This window comes from Canis lupus, chromosome 15, assembly GCF_003254725.2.
Source record: "Canis lupus dingo isolate Sandy chromosome 15, ASM325472v2, whole genome shotgun sequence".
NCBI classification, from domain to species: Eukaryota; Metazoa; Chordata; class Mammalia; order Carnivora; family Canidae; genus Canis; species Canis lupus.
The window spans coordinates 54,439,298-54,464,231 of NC_064257.1; the positions used below are offsets into that span (position 1 = coordinate 54,439,298).

At 37.3% G+C, this 24,934-nt stretch overlaps 1 long non-coding RNA gene across 1 annotated transcript in view; it reads right to left on the reverse strand.

Annotated features, from left to right (window-relative positions):
- Nucleotides 1-24,406: 24,406 nt before the first annotated feature.
- LOC112654362 (uncharacterized) overlaps nt 24,407-24,934 on the reverse strand; it is a 54,999-nt gene continuing 54,471 nt past the window's right edge. The window contains exon 3 of the long non-coding RNA XR_007402371.1: nt 24,407-24,597. This is a non-coding gene — a long non-coding RNA (uncharacterized LOC112654362). The remainder of the gene's footprint in view (nt 24,598-24,934) is intronic.

Consider the following 24,934-nt stretch of genomic DNA (forward strand, 5'->3'; position numbering starts at 1 on the left):
CTCCCTCACTGAGCAGGGAGCCCAACTCAGGGCTGGATCCCAGGATCCCAAGATCATGACTTGAGACGAAGGCAGATGCTTAACCAACTGAGCCACCCAGGCGCCCCTGTCTTCCCCTATGTTTCACTTGAGGTATAGGATGGGTATGGAGATGAATTTTCCCATGAATTTGAGAACACTGACACTAGACAGTTATCTTTCTAGGACAGTCTAAGGTAAATATATTTGAGCCAGAGTGAATACCGGTCACTTGAAGGAGCGGAAGCTAGCCTTGGGGTGGAAGGCCACCCAGAGCGTGGGCTAGCGTGAGCATCCTGCTTATCCTGGCCAAAGTTAGTCATCCAGCTAACGCCTTGTCCTGGACCATCTGTGGGCAGTCATTTAGAGAATCCATCTCCTTGTCTTTGAGGACAAAGGGAATGAATTACCATTCCTCCTTTCCTACCCATGATTGCTACTGAATTAAGGCATCAGGGGTGGGAAGGAATACACTTTTCCCAGTTGCTCCCTTTGAAGAATCAATTTCTGATTAACTAGAGACCTCAGAGTCCAGGCCCCTCTTATTTACAAAATTCCTCTATGTATCCCTCCATGTGTTCCTAATTTAAAATTCCTGATCTGTGGGTGTTTTTTTAAGCCATAAGGTGAGGCAAATTTGCGTTTTCATTGATAATATTACTCGGTATTTTTAGATTAGTTGGAGTTATTCAAAGCAGAAAGATTGCCACAAGAACTAACTAGTGACTTGTTAAGCCCTCAGGCAAGCAAAAGTGTTCAAATGAAATTCTGATTCCTTAGATAAATTCTATTTGTAGCTGAAGGCCATACCTTGTGGGAAGACCCTCTTGGTGGTCATTTTTATTCCACTGGATAGCAAGAGGGAAAAAAATTACTTCTTTTTTTTTTTTTTACAAACTGCTTTTTAAACACACATAAAAATAGATTAATGTGAGAATCAGCTAATTATTAAGTTATAGCTACTATTATTCATATTTATTGAGGCAAATTGTACTACTATGAATCCGTAAAAAATAGTATTTTAAGAATTCAAAGCACTTCCTAATATCTTTTTCTTTCTGCCTCCCTAGATTTCTGTTTGAAGATTGTTATCATGGTCGGTATACTTCCGTTTTCAACATTCTCAGACCTGTCAAGGGAAAGAAATTTCTCATCCCCGAGAATCTCTCTATTCTGCTATAGGAATTAACTGTCAGCTATTCTGTGAACTATAGTAGCCTGCCTACTTCTGTTTTACATCGTGTGGAGCTGATGTCACGTTATTAATTTTTTTAATTGGCATATTCACAAGGAAGTTCTCTGCAATGAGATCCTGTACCGCTTATTAAACAATTGATAAATCAACTGCAACAACTCTCTGAGTAAATATTAACAGAACCCACCTTAATCCTTATGTTCCCATGCCCCCCATCTCATCTAGCGCAACGCAAAAGTTGTAGTGTCTCAAAAAAATGCATTTCAAACTTATTAAATTTACATTTATATTAAGCATTCGGTGTCTATTTTAGAACTCCACACAATCCCGGTCATAAATACATAACTTAAAATTCTATTGCCAACAACAAATAGCAAATCATTCTGAGTTTGTACGGTGCCCCAAGCGTACTAAGCATTTAGTCAATGAAAATGTCACCCCATCTTAGACTGAATGCCCCTCTCAGTGGCTATGGAAATGAGAAATGAATCTTCTGAAACCATATGAAGGAAAAATAATCTGCTGCCCTTTTTCTTAGCAATAAAACTTTGCCATAAAATGATCATTAACGTGTTGCTGGTTCTGACAACCTCTGATGAGAGAAGCACGCAACGTGTATTCAGATAAGTTCCTGAAGGAAATAGTAGGGAGAAGCACACTTAGTGACATGACTGGGTATTTTTTGGTGAAGGTGAAAATTATAAATAGGAGAGAGTTTCTGTTACCACTAACCTGGAGATTATCATGCACTTTACAAAGCAGCACCATTAATGTCGGGAACATGATTGCATGCTCTCTGGCCCAAGAAGTTACAAAGTAAAGTGAAAATACATTATTGCGGCACTCAGGGGGTTCCCCCTTATTTTGTGTACCCCATCAATCTTCATTTGCATTTGTTCCCACCTCAAATGTAATCCTTCTCTTCTGGAATTATCTACCCGGCACACAGAAGCCTTCCCACTGCCCTCTGCTTAAGCTCCTTCAAGCTCTCCTCCAATTGATTACCCACTTGATCTGCTTAACACAGAAAGCTGATGCTCTGTTCTCAAAGTTTTGCACACAGCCCGTCCCCCTGTCCTTTGCCTGCAGGGTAAGGTCGATGCTCCTCTAGGCAGGCTCTGGCCTCCATACGTGCTCAGGTCTCACACTCTTTGAGCATCTTGCAGTTCCCGACACCACAATTTATGTACTGGTACTTACCGTCTTTGCTTCTTTTTAAATTTTCCCTCCACAGGGGATCCCTGGGTGGCGCAGCGGTTTGGCGCCTGCCTTTGGCCCAGGGCGCGATCCTGGAGACCCGGGATCGAATCCCACGTCGGGCTCCCGGTGCATGGAGCCTGCTTCTCCCTCTGCCTGTGTCTCTGCCTCTCTCTCTCTCTCTGTGACTATCATGAATAAAAAAAAAAAAAAATTTTCCCTCCACAGTGATACATAACCCAATATAGCACTTATTCTACCCTTTGTCACTTTTCTTCTTGTCCCCTTTAGCACGACACTTATACTGCACTTAGCAAATAATAACAGCTAACTCTTCTCAGGTGCCAGGCACTATTTTCAGAATTTCAAGTTTATTCATTCCTTTGTCCTCACAATGAACATGGGGGGTAGGTACACTTAATAGATTTCATAGAAGAACAAAGTAAGATGCTCAGAGGCTAAGCAATTTGCCTAAGACCGTATGCGTGGAAAAGTGATAGAGCTGGACTTTAACTGTGAGGAGTCTAACTCAAGAGTCCATGCATCTGCCCATCACTTTGCCTCTAATAGTGTTCAACCAATTTTTGCAGGCGGTATAGACTCCCAGTCCTTATCTAAGCACTGAAGTCAGAGACATAAGCTAATATCTTAGCCATTACATTTAAGGAAATGTATGCCAGACCTGATATTCACTGCTGTCCCCTAATGTCACTTAATAGATCACTAGGACTATAAACAGCTACTAATAGAATCTACCTCAGGAATCTGTAGGAAATAAATGAGACAAAGTGTGTAAAGCCTTTGGTAAAATGCCCTGGATGTTTTAAATATGCAGCACCTGTCATCGATTATGTCATTGACTTTCTTAATTATGAAATTAATTTTTTTCTATTTAATATTTCCTCTTCTTTTTTTAAAAGATTATTTTATTTTAGAGAGAGAATGAGAGAAAGAGCGAGCATGGAGGAAAGGAGCAGAGGGAGAGGGAGAGAGAAATTCAAGCAGACTCTGGGCTGAGCATGCAGCCCTGTGGGGCTCCATCTCACAAGCTTGAGGTCTCAACCTGAGCCGAAATCAAGAGTCAGACGCTGTAACAGACTGCACCACCCCAGCATACAGTCTATTTAACATTCCTGACACGTCTTATATTCAGTGTTAAAAGAAACTTAGCAACTGTCCTTTTTTTTCTCTCCAAAAGGTTACTTCAATATGAAATTTTATACTCAATGGTGCCTTAAAAATGAAAACAACACTAAATCATTTTTTGACTAAATAAACAAGACTTTACCTATCATCTCTCCCTTTTTTGCCATCACCAACTAGAGCATAGGAATACATCTCTCGTCCTTCTAGAAACTTTCCAAGACAAATCTTAAACCTCGCTGTCCAACATAAATGGTTACATTCTCTAGTTTTGTTGATATACCTTCCTTGCAATTTATTATAAACTCTTTGTTGGCAGGAATTTGCATTCTCTTTTAAAAAAGAAAAACAAACCTGCTAACCATCCCAGCCCTTCTTCCTTACTGCAGTATCTAACACTATATATGTGGATTTTCAAGCTTATCATATCTTTGAATGGGTGGTAAGCGAAATCAACAAAAATGTGAAGTGCCCACATGCGGATACACCCAAATGCAGATAAATCTTCCTAAAAGAAAAATAGAGGAAGAACAGCTACTTCTGACATAATTAGGGTGACTGGAGCCATGTGGAGTTCATTTTCTTGCTTGGCTGTCAGTCAAAATTGGGGATCTTGTAAAAGGAAGCACTAAATTATGAAAAACAGGAGTCATGCTGTATTAATCTCTAAACTCACACCTAAGTAAAAATAAATTCATATAACTTGTTTTGTTTGATGAGCTGGAAAGAAGACCAGGTAGGCATTTTCCAAACTGGGAGAAATGCACAATCAGTCTTTTCATGAATACTATGGTCACATTCATTCCAATATTACAAGGTTATTTCCAAGGCCTGGCAAACAGCCCAAATTCATGTTGCCTGACTGGTTTAAATAGAGTTAATTCTTTCTGATAGAGAAATTTTACTTAACAGATGGTTCACAAACCTGTGTCTATTTAACAGCCAATCTGTTATATCCAAGATGTCATCATTTTGGAAAATAACTTCTATGAAGTATCGTCTTCATAATTTGAAAATATGACGTCAAATGATAATCTTTTTTTTTTCTTTTTAAAGTGTATATACTACGATTTAAAATATGTGTATCTGTGAAAGTATGTGGTCGTGAAATAATCACTGACTGCTACTGCCTGGATATGAAGTATTGCTATTTTATGAATATTCATATGTAAAGTAAATTAATAAAATGAAAATTCATTTTTCATCTCATGTGCTTTGTGCAATTACTTTTGCTATGAAATCTGAGACTTCAGCTCTCAGTTAAGTCTTAAAAAATAAAGAAACTTAAAAAAATAAAATAAAAAAATAAAGAAACTAAAAAAAATAAATAAAATAAAAAAATAAAGAAACTGCCATGGACTGAACCAAACATGCCACTTTGTGGGATGTTTTTTTTCCTTCTATCTGGTACCAATATAGGACTTCAAAAGCAGCATATATTCCGAGATTTTATCTTATGAAATAAATTACTTAATTCATATCACAATAGTAATAAGCTTCCTTAATGAGCTCAGATAAAAGATATTTAGTTGAATGATTCTTTAAGCTCATAAAAATTGCTTCTATTTATTGTGATTATAAAAATGCTGTTTATGATATCTCTTTAATCCTTGGTAGAGTTCATCTGATACTTTTCATACGCTTAAATGCATTTGCAGCTGACACGATAGTTTTCAACCACTGCTCCGTTTAAAGGTCCCTCATGAAATCGAGCAAGCACAAATTTTCATAGGAGAAAGACAGCATAAATTTCTGAAACTAAAAATGAGCCTTCATTAGTAATTTAATTTGAAAGTCTTAAAAATATTTCAAGACACAGCCATTGCTGTTCCTCAATGTAAATTTATTGTAGGACATATGATACAATGATAAGAACTCATAAGTAGAAATTCTAAATTCTACTATAATTAGACATGGAACTTTAATAGTTAACTTTTCAGCTCCTCAGCTTCCATAACCAGAAAAATGAAAGTTTACCTGACTGATTTCATGATTCTTTCCCTTATGAGCATTTTCTGATTCATCTGGTTCTTTTATTTCTACTAGAGAAAAATATACATTCTCATACATTTGTTCTTGTAGGAAGGGAACTGCTTCTTAAAGAATCTTTTTTTTTTTTTCCCCTTGGAGAAAAACAACTTTAGTCCAGAGAAGTACCACTTAGCTGGATATCCCATTAAAGCAGTTTTTATTTCTTAAAAACCTTTCTATCTGGGGCTCAAAGACATTTCTGGCCAGAGAAAGAGTGTAGATGAGGGTAAAAAGATCTTAAAATCTTTGAAACAAAGAAACAGAAACTTAGGAGGAAGGAAAAGAAAAAAGGAAGGAAGCTCTCAAGGGAGGAAGACAAAGTTCTTATACTTAAAATTTCCATTTGTTTAGAAAAATCTATTTTCCAAATTTTTCTTCAACTGTTGACAAGGTAGGATTTTAATATTGTCTTTGCTCATCATCTTTTTATACAAATTTGAGCTGCTAAATGACATTGGCCAATTTCTATTTTGGCCTGTACTGGTGGTTCTGCAGGAGCAAGACTATGTTGTTTGCACCCCACATAGCCCTGTAAAAGGATATTGATTGATGGATCCGTCTATTCTTCTATACATATGCAAATTATGTTTGCATTAATATGAATATTTTCTAGTTACAAAAGGGTATATTTCCTTTATAATTATATAATAATATAATGATGAATATTAATATTCTCTATATTTAAATGTAAACCAAAAAGAAAATCTCTAGTTAAAACTTATGATGTGCTGCTTTGGACCTTTTCTTTGCCCTCCTATGAATCTAATATTGTGTTATTATTCACACTGATAACACCAGGAGGCACATAGAGGAGACTCCGCATCCGTTACTATGGTAACTATTAGACATATTTTAAAGGAGAGCAACCGTCATGTATGCATAGATTTAAAATATTACCATCCACCTTTTTTTTTAATAATTATTGTAGAGAATTAGATATCCGATTTTAAAATCCATTCAAAGTCATATCCTTCCTAATTTTCTTCTCAAGAAACGTATAGTTCGTCATGACAATACAAAAAGCTGAGTTTTTAAGGATAATAAACCACAACTTCTGTTTTTCTCTAAAAATATTTAAATCATTACTAAGAAGTACATAAGCACTAGAGACAGCTCGATCTGGCTGAGTCATAGCTCTGCCACTTATTTGATTTTTCCTGTCATCTGTAACTTTAAAAAAATCATAAAAAGAAATTGGAATATGTAATGGATATATCTTATTTGAATATGCTGACCAAAATCATTTTTAGAATGAGGAGACAAATAAATTTTCTTGTAGTACCTATTTGATTAAAGTGTCATTATTAACATCTTAGGAAGATATTCCTTTCCGGATCATGAATCATAGTATGGTGTTAATGCAGATACTTTCTGAGCTTGTATTTTCAGTATTTTTATTTACTCCTTTTGTCAACACGTATTAACTATGAGTATCAGGCACTATGCTAGGTTCTGAGAGACAACTGGAGTGCCTTGAGAAAAGAAAAGGACCCAAGGTGAAGCCCTGCAAATCTCTAATATGTAGACTTTGGGTAAAGAACAATTGAAAAAAGGGGCCTAGGAAAAGCCAGTTCTTTGAAATGTAATAAAAAACAAGAGATGCAAGGAGCGCTGAGAATAAAGAACTCATTCAGTGGCCAGAGGTAAGGAATGTAACTAATGGATAGAATATAGTCAAAATAGAAAATGAGTATAGTGTATTTGGAAACATGGAAGTTATTAAATTTGGAAACAGGAAATTCAGTGACCTTGACAAAAGCAGTTTTGATGATAAAATAATGACAGAAGATAGAATAGAATGAGCTGCAGAGTTCATTGTAGATTGCTTTTTAAATTAAAAAAAAATCCATTGGAAAAAAATAAAAAATAAAAATAAAAATAAATAAAAATAAATAAATAAATAAAATCCATTGAGGGCAGCCTGGGTAGCTCAGCGGTTTAGAGCCGCCTTCAGCCCAAGGTTTGATCTTGTAGACCCAAGGTCGAGTCCCACGTCAGGCTCCCTGTGGAGAGCCTACTTCTCCCTCTGCCTGTGTCTCTGCTTCGCTCTCTCTGTGTGTGTCTCTCATGAATAAATAAATAAAACCTTTAAAAAAAATTAAAAAATCCATTGAAGCATAATTTATATACAATCAGTGCATGCATTTTCAGCATACAATTAGGTAAGTCATGTCAGATGTACATTGATGACATGAAATGTTTCCATCACCTTTATCCCAATTCCAAGGTAAGCACTGACTTGCTTTCTGTCACTATGGATTAGTTCACATTCTTTAAAATTCTGTATAAATGGAATCATACTGTATTTACTCTTTTGTTTATTGCTTCATGAACTCTACTTGATGATTTTCTAAAATTTCTTTACGCTGTTATAAGTAGCAGTTTATTACTTTTTTTGGGTTATTACTTTTTATTGCTGATGATATTCTATTGCATCATTGTACTTATTTATGTATTGTTCATTATTTATTCACCTATTGATGGACATTTTGAAAATTCCTAGGTTTTTTTTTTTTAATTTATTTTATTTTTTTTTACTATAATAAAGCTACTATGGAACATTCCTTTTTTTATTTATTTATTTTGGAACATTCGTTTAAAACTCTCTGTTAAACCATGTATGTCCATTTCTATTAGATAAATACGTTCCAGTGGAATGCTAGATTGCATGGTAAATCTATATTTGTTTAAGAAATTGGCAGTTTTTCAAAGTGGTTGTACCATTTTATAAAAACACCATCAGTGTGTAAGAGTTCCTGTTGCTCCATGATTGGTATTGTCAATATTCTTAATTTTAGGCATTTTAGTGATGTAGTGAGAGCTTACTGTAGCCTTAATTTGGATTTCTCTAATGATTGATGATGTTGATCAGTTTTCATGTTTTCTTTTTTTTAATTTTTTTAATTAATTTATTTATTTATGATAGTCACAGAGAGAGAGAGAGAGAGAGAGAGAGAGAGAGAGAGGCAGAGACACAGGCAGAGGGAGAAGCAGGCTCCATGCACCAGGAGCCCAACGTGGGATTCAATCCCGGGTCTCCAGGATTGCGCCCTGGGCCAAAGGCAGGCGCTAAACCGCTGCGCCACCCAGGGATCCCAGTTTTCATTGGCCGTTTATAACTTTTTTTTTTTTTTTTTTTTTTTTTTTGTGAAGTATCTCCATAAATGTTAGGGGCTGAACTGTGTCCCACCCCCTAAAATTCATATGTTTTCTTCAATAACTTTTATAGTTTAGGTTTTTATTTTTAGGTCTTTGTTCCACATCAAGTTAACATTTGGCACCAAGGTAAAACAAAATACAATAAAAAATTTCCCCCACTATGAATATCTTATTGTTCCAAAACCATTTGAGGCAAGATTTTATTTTCCCATTGGATTGCCTTGGACATTTGTTGACAATCAATTGAACATATATGTGTGAGTCTAGTTCTAAATTCTTCATTTAGTTCCCCAAATTTATATTTTTATCCTGCCAACACCACACTATTAACTATTGCAGCTTTATAGCAAATCTTAAAGTCTAGTAATGTAAGTGCTCCAATTGGTCTTTTTCTTTTTTAGATTGCTTTGACGATTATACATAATTTGAATCAATTGGTCAAATTCTTTGAAAAACCCTGCTGGATTTTGGATTAGGATTGCTTTAAATCTATAGCTAAATTTTAGTAGAATTGACATGTTAATGACATTGAGTCTTTCAATCCATGAGCATTTTACCTCCTATTTATCCACATCTTTAATTACTCTCAACAATGTTTGGTAGTTTTTAGTCTATAGATTTGGTACTTATTTTGTGAAATTTTCCCCTAAATATTTCCTAATTTTTGAATATGATTATAAATTGAATTGCATTTTTAATTTATTTTTCCAATTGATTTCCTAGTAAATAAAATATTAATTGTTGATTATTGATCTTATTGACCTAGGTAAATTCACTTGTGAAGTCTAATAGATTTTTTGTAAATTTCTTATGATTTTCTGTGTACACACCATATCATCTTATTATGGGTTGAATGCATCCCCCAAAAGATAGATTGGAGTCTAAACCCCTAGTACCTGGGAATGTGACCTTGTATATAAACTGGATCTTTGCAGACTTAATTAATTTAAGACAAGGTCATTAGGGTAAGCCTTAATCCAATCTAATTGATTCTTTATAAGGAAATGGAAATGTAAAGACACAGACATATTGAGAGAACAGCATGTGAAGATGGAAGCAGATACTGGAGTTGAAAGAAAATGAATGTCAAGGACTGACCGACATCACCAGAATCTAGGAACAGACAAAATAGAATCCTCATTCTAGAAGTTTCAGAGGGACCATGCACCTTGATTTTGGACTTCTAGCCTTTAGAATATTTTTTGCTGTCTTTAGCCACCTGATTTGTGGTACTTTGGGGTAGCAACCCTAGGAAAATAATATTCATCTATAAATAAAGTCAGTTTTATCTCTTTCCAACCTCTATGCCTTTTATTTCTTTCTCTTGTCTTGTTACAATAAAATGTGGAATAGAAGTAAGGAGAAGGTGCATTCTTGCCTTGACCCTATATGACCATAATCGGAGAATATGCATTCAGAACTTTCACCATATGATGTTAGCTATGAATTTTTATCAGGTAGAGGAAGTTCTCTTCTATCCTGAATTTGTTAAGAATCTATTGAATTTTATGAAATGCATCTATTTAGATAATCATAGTTTTTCTCTTATGTTCCTTTAAGTTGGTGATAAATCCTCAAATGTTAAACCAAACTTTTCATTATAAGAATAAATCCTACTTTGTCAGTCTGTATTTTTCTCTGTATGTGCTGTCACTTTTAGTTGGATGACACTAAATTTATAAAGAATTTGTTTAAAAATTTTTGTGTCTGTGAACTGCAGTTTTCTTTATTTGGAATATCTTTTCTAGATTTGGTGTTAATGCAACAGTGGCCTCCTGAAATGGTCTCTGTAGGTGAATGTTCAAACTGGAGAAGTGCATTGAAGTATTGTAGTTATTAGTTAAGGTGATTGATAGTATCATTTAGACCTTCTTCAGATCCTTGTTGATTTTCATGTCATTCTAGTAAGGCCTCACAGTGTCTGGTTTACTAACATTGTACAAAACATCACCTTCATCCAAGGGACCCCTTTTGAGGTAAATGAGGTGAGACAATAGGCATACGATATTGGAATTCACTGATTTTGCCATATATAGAACAATCTGGAAGCTCTGGGTCTGATAAAATATTGGAAAAATCTCATAAAGATGTAGCTACAGTGTTATTTTGAATTAGATATCCTGTAGGGGTGAGGCTGTGACCTTCAAGATGCCATGAATACTTTAAATTATGGCCATTATATGGAGCTTTGTCCCCCAGTAGCTAGAATATATGGTTTTAGAATCCAGGGTGGAATAAGAGGGGCTCTGTTGGATTAGTGATATTGGTTCTTGAGTGTTTGGCCAAGGGAAATAGTCTACTGGAGACAACATTAAGAGTTCTGCAAAAGTGTAACCACCTCCTGATCTCTTTTGGGTTCATCATGCCCACATATTAAGAATAAGGAAAGGGGATCCCTGGATGGCTCAGTGGTTTAGCACCTGCCTTCGGCCCAGGGCGTGATCCTGGAGTCCCAGGATTGAGTCCCACATTGTGCTCCCTGTGTGGAGCCTGCTTCTCCCTCTGCCTGAGTCTCCGCCTCTCTCTCTCTCTCTCTCTCTCTCTCTCTGTGTCTCTCATGAGTAAATAAATAAAATCTTAAAAAAAAAAAGAATAAAGAAAAACTAGAGTAATTGACACTAATTATCATAAGGAGATAGGATTGCTACTCCATAATGGAACAAGAGGGGTGATGTTTGGAACTCAGAAGATACACCCTGATGCCTCTTTCTGCTTCCATGGTCCATAATAGCAGTGAACAGGCAATTACAGTAATTACCGTTTGACAAGGGAATAGTCCCCAGGGACTCCAACCCTTGAGGATGAGGTCTGGCTCAGAGATCTTTCCACAGGGAAAACAAACAGGATCACCAGAGGTGATAGTTGTGGGTGAGAGGTATCTAGAATGAGGTAAAGGAAGTAGTTGATAAAGATCAGTTGAATCATTTATCCTGAGAGTTGCAGATGGGACTGTACTTGGTTCTACAAATCCTTCTGCTGTAATTTTCGTTAACATAAATTGTCATCAGACACCACCTTGAAGAAGTAGTGACAGGACAGAATGAACTTGTCGGGGGCATGAGTAGATCTCAGGCGTGCCTCATTCTTCTCTTAGCCTTCGCAGGGTGAACTTCAAGCTGCCAGCATCTGCAACTTTTTGACTGTTTCCTTGTGGTCAGAACTGCTTGAAAGCCAGAAGTACTGGGGAATTCCCCCCCCCCCCCCCAGGAACAATTCTTAACCAATGACTAGTGGAAGCTGGCATATAAACAATCCAGTTCCTTTGCCTCTTGAGCGGACCAACACAGGCTTGAGTTCAAGACTTATCGCCTTGCTAGAGTTTCAGGGAATTAAGCCACTTACACAATGGTAATTTGCTTGTAAAATATCCTTATTAGGTCTAACATCTCTATTGCCTTACTGGTGTTTCTTGGGATCATTTTCCAAATAAATTCGTTGCACTTTAACCCTTGTTTTGGGGCTTGCTTCTAGGGGGATTGAGACTATGACAATATCTCCAGGACCACGGAGAGAACATCATGGCCTGACTCAGATCACTGGATCCCTAAAACTTCACCAACATATTAGGCCCACAATCTCTTTAAGCTTTTTGGGCTGGCACACATGTTTTTCACTAGGGCATCCAGAGTTATTTGCCAATTCTTATTCACCAAATCTGATTAATCAGCAGTATCATCTTATATAACAAAGCATTCTTTATTACATATGTCTAATATAAAATTAATATGTGCCTTGAGCCCTATATGAAAAGGGGCTATTCAAAATATTTAACAACTTGTACAGCACCTAAATTGGCCATAGTGCTGAAGCAGATTCATGGAGGTCTCATGCTGGACCAGGGGCAAATCTTTGTTACTGGATCTTGGAGAAGCCCAAGGGATCCTGGAGAAGCTGTGAGTTGGTCAATGCACTTGAGGGGTGTGGCTCAAAACAGGCCAGAGGGAAGGACAAAGAGCCCAAGCCTCAGTGACATATCATCCAAAGCTTTGTGCCTGAAGCAAGAACTACTTCTAAAATTTTTAGTCTCGTTTTTCTAAAACCAGTTTGAAATGAGTTTTCTATCACTTGTAAAATAAATTCTTATAGCTGATCTATCACCAGGCTAGAGTCTAAGAAAGCAACCTCAATTTCTCTTCTCTCCCTCATAGCTCAGATACTTCCAATTTGGTCTTTTAAATATTTCTCCAATTCATCCTCTCCTTTCTGGTCCTATTATTATTGTTCTATTTAAGGCTTCATGATCCTTGCCTGAGCTATTTCACTTGCTTCTTAATTGATCTTGCTGTTTCTGGTCTTCCTTAAATTCATACTTCTTTCCAAATTTAACCACGTCATTTCCCTTCCTAAAACCAGTCAGCTCTTCTCCATTGCTGCAAAATGGTGGCATGATCTACACCATCAGACTGTCAGCCTGTTTTGCTTCCTCTCTGAGCACTGCTGCTTTGGCTTCAGGTTCCAGCAATATCAAACTGTATGCATTTTCTCCCATGCATCAGGTTCTTTGTCACCTTTATACCTTTACTTACCAACTTTTCATTGCCCTTTTTCCTCCCTAGCTCATGTTCGTTTATATATGAAGTCATAGCTCAGACATGATCTCCCTCTAGAAACTCTCACAGACCCTTGGGTTGAGAGAGATGACTCTCCTCTGTAATCCCACAAGGATTTGTGAACATTTCCATCTCTTCATTTACCACATTGTGTTATAATCATCTATTTATATGTTTTTACCACCCACTCTAATCCCCAAATTTTTGAGAGAGACTGTGTTACAAAACCAGGCACATGGCAGATGTTCATTAAATGTTTGCTAAGTGAATAAATGCATGCACATGTAAGCTAACATTCAAATATGATGCTTTAAAAAGTATGTTTTGAGTAACGTCAGCCTTATGGGTATAGGTGATTGATATCCCAACGGGTCTTTTGAGTCTAGCAAAGCACTTTTGGGTAGATGACTATTAAAACCTAAATTAGCCATATTCACTTTTGAACATAGATTATTAAGTATAAACTAGAAGGTAAATTATTATTATGTCATGAATCTACTAGAAAAGCATTTCTTGAAAGTACATGTAACAAATATGCAAACTGGGGTTTTATTACCTCCTCGATCCCAGTGTAGCTGATGCAAAAAATGCAAAGAGTAGCTTTGGATCAAATGATAATTGGTGAGTTTTACTCACACAAATAGGAGAAGATTAAAAGTATGGTGTTTTTGGAAGCTCATGGCACCAAGTCAAATGTTAGTAGGCCAAATCCTATGAATGTATTCAAAATCTAATAGATTCCAACAAGGATGTGTATGTCATTGAGCTATCATGTTCCCTGTTACCAGATCCATGGTAATGTAGGGAAAGCCATTTGTTTAATTTTTTGATGGTAAATATTTTTTATTTTACAATACATACTTACATATCCACGAATGCTTATGAACATTTGTTAATTGTTAAAAAAGATTATTGCTCATCAGGCATATATTAAAAGAACATTAATCAGTAAATGTTAGAATGCAGTGAATTCATATTTTAAAAATACTAATAAGTTCTTTCCACATCTTTCCCTTCTTACCAACAGAAAGGTGTACAAAAGATAAAGTAATTCTAATATCATATAATAAGACTGATAGATCAAAATTTAGTTCTCATTTTACATATTGTGCTCAGTTGGTTCATAACTAAAAAGTTCATTAAAATAAAAATATGTACTGAGGTAGGTTAGCCACTAGAGGGATCACTTCTCTGAAATGATTCTTTTATGGAAGAGATTCCATTAAACATTAGCAAGCACTTATTGAAGGCTTCTAATGTGGGCCATCCAACACTAAAATGAAAATATGTTGTTTCTTACGTACTGAGAGACTCATGGGGGAACACATTCATAATTACATTTTTATAGTAAAATGTTGAAGTTCTGTATAAGAGAAATATGAACAACTGCTGGAACGCCAACGGAGGTCCTTGTAACTGATCCAAAGAATATTGAGATCAAACTCTAGAATTGTAGAAGGGTTGGAAAACCAACACTGGTTCCATTTCAGAAGACAAGAAGCTTAATTCTTAATTTTAGTTTCAATAATTGAATGTGTCTCCCAGTAAACTTTGATACTCACCTATTTACTGATGCTCTATAGAGTGTCTAACACATGCCAGGCATATGCTAGGAACCAAGGATCAGCCAGTGACAAAAATCCCAGCTCTTACAGAATCTGAGCACACTTGGAACACACAAGCATGTGTACAAGCCACTGTAGCATAACGCAACGAATTTGGATAGAAATAGCTAACATCCATAGAATATAGAAAGGCAATTTAACCTAGATGGGGGAGTGGTGGCAAGGACGACTTTCCCAGAGGGAGGTACTTTTAAGCAGGGATATCAAGAACTCACAGGAGATATTCAGGTAAATATAGAGTGAGAGAGAATTCTGATCAGAAAGAAATATCATATGTTAAGACCTGGAGGCAAGAGGGAATATGGCTCACTGAGGGAATTGAAACAAAGATATGTGGAATTACTGGCTTTTGAAGACTAAGGAAAGGGAGGGGTCATCATTAAAGGGAGCAGTAAGCAGGGTTTGCATGACTCATGTAGAGTTGGGATTTTCGTCCCAGAGCAAGAAGGAGTAGAACAAATGACCCAATTCAAATGGTATTTTAGGAAGATATAGCAGTGCCCCGCCCCCCCCATCTTGAATTTCACTTTCAGAGGTTTCAGCTATCTGCAGACACTTGGGTCTGGAAGCAGATGACCAAATCATCAGAAGGTCCAGAGTATCCTAACGCTACATCACAATGTCTATGTCATTCACCTCACTTCATCTGGTTAGGTAGTCATTTTATCAACTCACATCTTTACAAGAGGGAGGGGGAATAGGGTACAATAAGATACTTTGAGAGAGAAGACACATTCGCATAACTTCTATTACAGCATGTTGTTCTAGTTTTTCTATTTGTTATAAATCTCTTACTGAGCTTAATTGACAAATTGAACTTTATCACAGGTATGTATGTTTAGGAAACAACATAGCACATCTAGGGTTTGGTACTAGCCCTGGTTTCAGGCATCCACTGGGGGTCTTGGATAAGAGGAGATGCTGTGCTCCAGTTGCAACGTGAAGACTAAATCATAGACCTATCAAGGACAACAGGGAGATCTTTTGGCCCATACAAAAATCCAGAAATATCCACAGATTCTTGAGTGCTCCAGTTTCTTTTCACATTTTCCAGGCCTGGGGGCTCTTTTCGAGAGGGGATGACTTACAGCAAGTCCTTTCTTGAAACTCCCCTTCAATCTGTTTTCCCATGGGTTCAGGTTCTGTGAATTCCTTTACTAGTGGCCCTCTTGGCCTTTGGCTGTCCCTTCCTCTCTTCCTCCTTGATCCTCCCAGGATGGGGGAGGAGGTGGAAGAGGAGTCAGAACGGAGAATTTCAAAGTCATCTCGATTCTAGATGGACGATTTAAAAGAAAATCAGAGTTCAAAAGTAAATTTTAATCTCTGTCTGGAACACCTTCAACAACGTGCTGTCCAGGATTTTGCTAAACAGGTGTTGCCCTTTCCTTCCTCTTCAAACAATCTTTTAAAATATTCTTTTATGATGTTGATATTTTCTCAACAATTTAAATCTGTGAACGTTGTGTTAATCATCTGATGTGAAATTCAAATCATAGCATGGCGCATTTTATTACCAGATCTATACATACCTGCAAACAGTGACCAAGAAAGGGTAGCTTATGTTCGGACAGAAAACTTTGCCGTGATACCCAAAGCAGGTTCATAAAATTAGTTGTACTTGATGGGGTGCAAGCGGAAGCAACTTTGCTCTTCCACCTCAGCTCCATGGACTTGCCTTTGGGCTCCTCTCTTCTGCTTCTGCGCCATATATTGGACAGAGGCCTCGGCCTTTTGGTGCTTTCCATCTATTACTACAATCTCAGTTTTAGTTATGGAAATGTCTCTCCAATCCAATAATGTCATAATTTTGATCTGTCACAGCTCCTCCCTGTCCCAGCTCAGACCAGCCTGGGAATTCGGCAGCTTAACATGGGGGATGGCAGATTGCTTCACACTTACCCCAGTGTGCCCCCCACCATTACCCTCTCTCCTCTCCCATGTTTGCTGATGGCTCCCCGGGATGAGGAGAGGTGGAGGAAGGAGAAGAAAAGGACACATTCCTCAGGAACTGTTGCTCTTGCAATATGGAATGTGGGCCTTCTGTCATGGCAAATGCCCAAATTATGCTTCTCTCCTATTGGGCCTGAGAACGCCACATTCCCATCTCCACCCCCCTTCCCCAACACTGTACTGTTTCCTAACTCAAGCAGTGAATTTTTTGGCTAATGTTTCCCTTACAATTGCCACTCGACTCTTGCCCCAACAGTATTCACAGAGGAGCAGTCACTGGTGTAATGTTCTTTCCCTATGACTCACACCTGGCTACCTTCCAGGCTATTGCCTCTGGCTTTGAGAAATATTACACTTTTCTTGCCCACCAAATTCTTTACAGACTGGCCACTTCCCTGGCAGCCACAATCCTTGCTCTGATTTTCAAGTCACTCCAGTCCTAGATTTTGACTCTCCCAGAGAGGAATCAATCACCATTGTCTCAACCAACCACTCACCCCCAAGCCACAGGGATCACATACTTCCAAGGACCTTGCCACTGTGTTCAGAAAGAAGGTTTGAGTTTCTGCAGCTTCGTGAGCACCCAGGTGGTTACAGAGATATATTTCCATGTTTCTGGCAAGCTGACAAACACTTCATTCTTCACAGAGAAGTTTCTCAATCACCCACATCAAGGGTTCTTATGCTTTGTCCTCAGCTTTGGGACCTGAACCCAAACTCCCAGATAATAGGAAAAGCTTCACCTTCCCTTAACATCCTACTACAAAAAGATGATTGATGGTGGCTTCAGGAGATCATATTTAGGATGGTGCTAGGGTTCCAGGAGCTTCAATCCACAAACACAAAAAAGATCAAATCGAATCACAAAATTAATGACCCTGGGTTGAAATTCTCCATTAGGACATCAACTCCAATTCTATAGCCAATAATTTAGTTAATAGTAAAAGAATCCTTTTACTCTACTTGAATATCCTTGGAGACAAAGAAATCCCTACATCTCAAAGCTGACTACCCCATTTCTGTATAATTCTATAATTGGCCAGTTTGGATTTACCTTAAGTTGAACTTGACCTCCACGTGAATTTCACTCCACGTTTCAGATTTATCCTCTGAAAACTCATAGAACCTGACCAGTCATTTTACCACAAGGTAGCCATTTAGTTTTAGGGGAAGAATGATCATTTCCCTTTTAGATTTCTCTTCTCCAACCTAAGTTTTTCCCAAATATTTCAAATGTCTGCTGTATGGCAGGTCTTGAAATTTCCTTATTATTTTGGTGTCCCTTCTCTGTTAGTTCCCATTTATTCAATATCCTGTTTATAGTATGGGGGCTGGAATTTATGACAGTATTAGGAAGGATGAAATGGGGACTTGTTTCCTTTAAAAGTTAATTTTCAAACAAGAGAAACATCATGACTCTCATGCAGATATAAAGATGAGTACATGTTAAAGATTTCGTTAAACTCAGAATCAGGGCAGCCCAAGTGGCTCAGCGGTTTAGCACTGCCTTCAGCCCAGGGCGTGATCCTGGAGACCTGGGATTGAGTCCCACGTCAGGCTCCCTGTATGGAGCCTGCTTCTCCCTCTGCCTGTGTCTCTGCCTCTCTATCTCATAAATAAATAAATAAAATATTTTTTAAAAACTCAGAATCAGTGAGGAAACCAGGCAGATATAACTAGCTTAAAAGAGAAAAAAAAAAAAAAAACCAAAAACAAAGACTGGAAACATTTATAGATCAGGAATATTGAAATGATTGTGCAAGTGAAAGCAAAATTTCCCATAATGGTGGAGGATTGTCAATTGAATTCCTGCTGGACAGGACAGAACTTGCGTGTATATAGACAAAAATGATTTTACATTGCTAAGAGCTATCTGCAACTTATGGAGCTGTAAAATAACTTTCATAGTTTCTCCAGGACCAGAATCAGATAACCCAGAGGTTGTCCTCTAGAATCTCAGCAATGCAGATTTTTCCAACTGAAACACAGATTTTTGCCTACACTTCTCATGCTCTAGATACTATTTTCTTTGAATTATGGAAAATAATGATATAGAACTCAACATTTATATCATCAGAGAACTACCACATAGCTTTTTAAGAAGTTTTTTTTTTTTTCATGTTTACAAGGATTGATAGGAAATCTCAATAAACACTGAAGTTAGCCTTAGCTTACTTAAGAAAAAAAAGTAAGATCAAAACCATGTTTGCCCTTCTATGGGTATCTAAATGAGGTTGATGTTAGCAGTTTGCCCCCACCCCATCAAGTTTTCAACCTTACAGGGACCCTTGGGTGGCTCGGTGGTTGAGCATCTGCCCTCGGCACAGGGTGTGGTGGTGGTGGTGGGTGGGGGGTCCTGAGATCGAGTCCCGCATCGTGCTCCCTGCATGGAGCCTGCTTCTCCCTCTGCCTATGTCTCTGCCTCTCTCTCAGTGTCTCTCATGAATAAATAAATAAAATTGTTTAAAAAAAATGTTTCAACCTTACGTAGTCTCTGGATTTATCAGCTCCAAACTCGTAAACAAATTCAAGGGCATTCAACAAATGCCAACTTAATTCATAAGCCTTAACCATGACAAATAAGAGTAAATAAAAGTGTACATTTGTTTGAGGAGAAATTATATTCTGGTTGGACAGGGTAAGGGGAAGATGTGTATGAATACATTTATAAGACAAAATATAACTCATTTATAGGCAAAAAATAAACTGGAATGTTTCCAGTGAGCTAATATTTTAGGTCAGAAGAATAAAGAACAACTCAATGGGAAGATTGCCTTCCCAGAAACTGTGACAGGGTACAGAATACTCTTGGAAAAGGAAGCAAAAAGAATGGATCCTAGATTAAAATGGTTAGAAATATTGCTAGGTCACTCAAGAGTCTTGAACGTCAAGCTGAAGAATTTTTATGTAACTCATAAGCAAAAGAGAATAATGGGAAGTTCTTGAAACTTTTATTTACATGATAAGAACAATATTGTGATTTATTCCGGCAGAGCTACGAGAAAGACTATAAAAGGCAAAGACTGAAGAGAGGATGCCACTAGGAAGTAAAATTTATAGGACTTGGTAGCAATTTTTTGCCATGGAAGTAAGTTAGGGGTGAAAATGGACAAGGAAGAGAGGAAAAAAAAAAAGGAAGATAAATCCAAGGTTTCTGATTTAGGTAAAAATCTGCATTAGATTCCTAGGGCTGCCTTAAGAAATTACCACAAACTTGGTAAGCTAGAAAAAAATTCTTTCACTGTTTGGAGGTCAAGGTATCATCAGAACCATGTTCCCTCTAAAGACTGGATGGACTCTGTTCTAGCTTCTTCCTAGCTTCCAGTGGCTCTTGGCAATCCTTGGTGTTCCTTGGCTTACAAGTACATCACTCTGATTTTTGCCTCTGTCTTCTTGTCACCTCTGCTTTGTTTTTTTTCTGTGCCTCTGAGCACCTCCTTCTCTTTTTATAATGACATTGGACTTGAGGGTCCACCCTAATCCAGTTCTCATGATCCTTCAATATTTGCAAAATAACTTACTTCCAAATAAGGTGACATTCTGTGAGGTTCCAGGTAGATATACATTTTGGGGAGACGTTATTCAATCCATCACAGATAACCGGGAGAAAGATGGGATTTTAAATGCAAATAAATGTTTTGCCCTGTCCTCTTGGAAAAGCAGGTTTCTGAGAAGGTAGATTCGAGTTAGAGTTCTGACAGCCAGAGTGGTGGAATGGTAGGTGTTGGAGTAGACTGACTCTTGGCTCAAAATGTAGAGCCAAAGATGATGATGATGATGATGATGATGATGATGATGATGATGATGATAGATGGAGTCAGCAGCAAAGTTAAAATTATAAAAAATATAAGACATTTTAAAACAGATATTCAGTCTACACTCATGAAATAAAGGAAAGAAACCAGATAAGAAATAGTTTCCTGGCTCCCCAAATACTACCAAAATGAGCTGTTGAGTTCATTACTTACTATGTAAGGAAGAGTACTGCCCCCCACAGAGCTTCCATAGTGTCTCAGAACAGGGGCGGGGGAGGTAAGGTCAGAGTTTATTGACAATGGGAGTTGGCTTAAGATGGGTCTTTCAACACAAGGACTTGATTAGGCCTGGGTAGGAATCACCTACAACAGTCCAGGATTGCCAGAAACAGCAAGATTAGGATTTTTGAGAAGAGAAATTCAAAGAATCCTAGGGTTCAAACATTTAATGCTTTCCATTGGAAAGACGATAGAAAAATTTTGTAGTGGATAAGCCCATCATTTATCTGGGTAAGAGTCTACAGAGAAAGTAAAATGCTAACGAAGATAATGAAACAAATAGCACATTTTTAATAATGTAGACAGTGAGCTGTTTCCGTTCTCGGTGACCTTTCTGAATATGAGAGTAGATAGCTTCACAGTAGAGACACCAAGTCACAGTGAGCAGATTTAGGATAAGGAGTCAGAAAGAGAATCTAGAGGAGTTCCTTCACATGCAGACCATAAAGGCCAGGCAACTAGGTGTTTTTTTTTTTTTTTTTCTTCTTCTTCCTCTTTTCTTCTTTTTTAAGGATCTATTTAGCCTTGTCAAGGGTTAAAAAGCAATTTGGGGCACCTGGTGGCTCAGTTGGTTAAGTAGCCAAATCTTCATCTCAACTTGGGTCTTGATCTCAGTGCTGTGGATTCAAGCCCCATGTTAGGCACCATGCTGGGCGTGGAACCTACTTAAAAAAGCAAGCAAGCAAGCAGGAAAGAAAGAAAAGAAAGAAAGACAAGGATAAGAGTTCTGAGTTTCCAGAGTTTGAAACACAAGTAATAAATATAGGAAAAAAATGATAATAAAAATAAAAGGCATTAGGAAAGCTAGTTGTATTTAATAGCAAACAGTGAAGTTTGTTTCAATAATGTGGTATATAGGGATCCCTGGGTGGCACAGCGGTTTGGCACCTGCCTTTGGCCCAGGGCGCGATCCTGGAGACCCGGGATCGAATCCCACGTCGGGCTCCCGGTGCATGGAGCCTGCTTCTCCCTCTGCCTGTGTCTCTGCCCCTGTCTCTCTCTCTCTGTGACTATCATAAATAAATAAAAATTTTAAAAAAAATTAAAAAAAAATAATGTGGTATATATAGTAGACCTTGGTAAAGTTTCTCAGTATCCAATTATCATCTTTCTGAATTTGTGGAGTACTATACTTCCCAGCCTTCTTACAAATAGGCAAAACTATGTGACTAATTATGATAAACGAACTGTGAGGAGAAATAACGTCAATAACTTCTACATGTATATTTTGGGCTGAGACCATGATAGTCTGTTGCATGATTCTCCAACTCATACCTTTCCAACTACTGTGACTGTGGGGGCTGTACACTGGGAATCTGGAGCCCCTAGATAGGACCAGACTGGATCCCTGACTCATTTGAAGGAAGTTTCTCTGAGAACCACTGGGCTTGAGTAGACTTTCTACAGAGAAGAAATACATTGTGTGTATGTGTGTGAATCCATTACAGTTTGGGTATTTTATTTTTTTAGCAAAGCTTATCTTACTCTGGCTGATACTTGTAGTAAAACTATATGCCAAAGTGTTTTTTTTTGTTTGTTTGTTTGTGTTTGTTTGTTTCTTAAATAGGCTCAACACGCAATGTGGGGCTTGACCTCATGACCCCAAGATCAAGAGTTACATGCACTACCCACTGAACCAGTCAGGTGCTTCATTATATGCCAAATTATAAGAATGACAAAAATAAACAAGTGATGGAAAAGTAGCTAAAAAAGTATAAATTGTCGTCTGAAGAGCTTCGATGATGAAGCAAAGGAGGAAAATTAATTCTCAAGGTTCTAAATGATGTACACTTTGATACTATAATTTTCTAAAATTTGGATCATAGAGCAGCATTAAGAAATTCCAAATTAACTTTTTAGATTTTCTGATCATAAAATTAAACCTCTTTTAGCAGATAATGCCACTTGTTACCTTCTGTTCCCCATGTTTGGTTGTAAAATCATATCAGAATTCACACATTTGGTGATTTGCCAAGAATTTGACCTCATTGCCAGGAATTTGATCTTATTGAAACCAAGGGCCTATATTAAGTCAACTTATTCTTTCCAAAAATATTTTCTGACACTGGATCCTCTGGATTGTTGAAATATATTTAGGTATCATTTATATAAGAAATACTTTAAATTGTTCTTAATTTATCATACACTCTTTTCTTGGGCAATTGTTTTTATACTTTTTCCACCAGTTGCCAGTTAAGTACAATGTGTTCTCATAATTCCAGGAAGTAGTGTTAGCTGTCAAAAATGATGTGTTGCATAATCAGTAACAATAAATAGGCTAATTCTTTGAAGCAATTCCTGCTGGAAGGTGTGTAAGAATATCCATTGGAAAGTGCCAGAGTATACCTGCCAACAACTGAAACTTAGGAGTTGAAAGACTTAGGGAGATAAATAAGGAAATATGCTATAACTGTCTTGAAATATTGAAATATTAGACCAGGAAACTTTGTGAAAGTACACAGTGATCCCTTGTTTTATGTGGCAAAGTGTCTCTTATAGGCAAAAAGTTATCTATTATTAACCCACTTGCACTGCTGGATCCTAACAGTGTGTTTTGTAAAACAAAAAAATAAAACAAACAAACAAACCAAAAAAACACACACATGTCAATATGGAGGAAAAAGAATCCTTTGCTATTCAATACCCATCCCATGGAAGGTACTCTATAAATTTTTGGTAAAAAGGGAATGAATGAAATGTAGTCACTGAGCAACTAGTCTGAAGAGTAAAACCCTCTCCCTGTGAAAAATTTAGAAAAGGCTTAAGAAAGAAGACTCTAGTTAACAATATAAAAGCTTAGATGATTAGTAGATAATCTTTCCTCTTGGAAAGGGAGGGAGTCAGAGTGTTAAGTTGAGGTCTGAATAGTAACTGACTGAGTTAGGGTTGGGGGCCTAGATCACTTGACTATAGGCCTAAGTGGCTGAGCCAAGTTGAGACTGTGATTTGAGAGGCAGTCTTGGGAAGAAGCCAAAACAGAAGTAGGCAGATGTCCAAAAGAATCACCAGAAGTTCTCTTCTGAAACAGAAAAAAACAGGTTGAGGTAATGGAGTAGAAACCAGGAAAAAAACTAGAGGGCTGGGGCCTGAACAAATTCTTGGAAACTAAGGAAAATAATTGCAATAGCTTAGAAAATAAAGTGAAGGCACTAATGTGGAGATCCCTAGTAGTATTCTGATATCTATTCCACCCTTACTGTCTTAGTAATAACAACCTTAATGTTCATTGGATACATTGTGATTTAGGAAAAAAGTAAGGACATTCTTCCTTCCTCGCAGCTAGTTAGGGCCAAGTGACTACATTTTGGCAATGAACTATAGCAAAATGCTAATATGAATCAGTGGCAATACTTATTGCATCAGGCAAAATCAGACATTGTTGCATGGAAAAAAAACAACTTAAGAATGAAATTTCATTTTTATGGACCATGTAAGTCAGTACTATATATTAGTCTCATTTAATTTAATATATTTCCTTTTTTTTTTAAATGTTCTTTTTTTAAATTTTTATTTATTTATGATAGTCACACAGAGAGAGAGAGAGAAGCAGAGACACAGGCAGAGGGAGAAGCAGGCTCCATGCACCAGGAGCCCGACGCGGGATTCGATCCCGGGTCTCCAGGATCACGCCCCGGGCCAAAGGCAGGCGCTAAACCGCTGCGCCACCCAGGGATTCCAAGAAGTCTGGCAAAATCCTGGAATAAAAAACAAAATGTAAACTTAAACTCATATAACACATTGATTAATAAACATTAATCCAAAGACATTGTAAAAATTGTCCAAAAAAGAGAAAGATTTCAATGCAAATTTATATTTTCCATTGAACGGAATATTGATGAATACAATAATAATTTGATCTCACAGCAATCTGCTTATAATTATAATTTATTACCAACTCCAGAAAAAAGTGAGCAACGCCTGTTGATAACGATTAAAAAATAAAATGTACTTGAGCTTGTGATTTGATTGCGTGAATTATGATGAGAAATCATTCCTTTTTGGGGTTGAAGGAGTAAGCTACTGACATGAGAA